Below are 543 nucleotides of genomic sequence, written 5' to 3'. Positions count from 1 at the left end.
TTGCCCATTTTTGGGGTGCTTGGGCATTTTCTAGAAGTTAAAAAAAGCTTAGCAGAGGATAGTTTCTATCCATCGACCTCTGGGTTATGGGCCCAGCACGCTGCCGCTGCGCCACTCTGCTGTACATCAATCCAGATGTTACTCAAACCCACAGTCCCTGGCTTAGGAGGCCAGTGCCTTATCCATTGGGCCACTGGGGCTCTTAGACAATAGCTAACTTGCCCTTTTACTTCTCCTTCTCATTCAGGATGCTTTTAAAATAGACAGACAGAGTCTTCTGGATGAAAGATTTCTATGATCAGACCAAGTGGCCTCTGCATTTCAAAACCAGACTTTGAATGTTGCCCATTTTTTGGGTGCTTGGGCATTTTCTAGAAGTTAAAAAACCTTAGCAGAGGATGGTTTTTATCCATCGACCTCTGGGTTATGGACCCAGCACGCATCCGCTGCGCAACTCTGCTATGCACCACCCCACAATTGTACTCAATCCCACAATCTCTGGCATTTTAAGATCAGGCTGTGGATGTTGCCTCTTTTTGGGGG

General features: G+C 46.8%; 1 protein-coding gene across 1 annotated transcript in view; it reads left to right on the top strand.

The window, feature by feature from the left end:
- Positions 1 to 543, top strand: part of LOC107568716 (serine/threonine-protein kinase TBK1-like) — a 30774-nt gene that overhangs the window by 12843 nt on the left and 17388 nt on the right. The window lies entirely within an intron of this gene.

This window comes from Sinocyclocheilus grahami, unplaced genomic scaffold (genome assembly GCF_001515645.1).
Source record: "Sinocyclocheilus grahami isolate Dianchi unplaced genomic scaffold, SAMN03320097.WGS_v1.1 scaffold1275.1, whole genome shotgun sequence".
Lineage (NCBI taxonomy): Eukaryota > Metazoa > Chordata > Actinopteri > Cypriniformes > Cyprinidae > Sinocyclocheilus > Sinocyclocheilus grahami.
The sequence above is the reverse complement of the archived record's forward strand: the minus strand, read 5'-3'. Positions and strand labels throughout refer to the sequence as shown.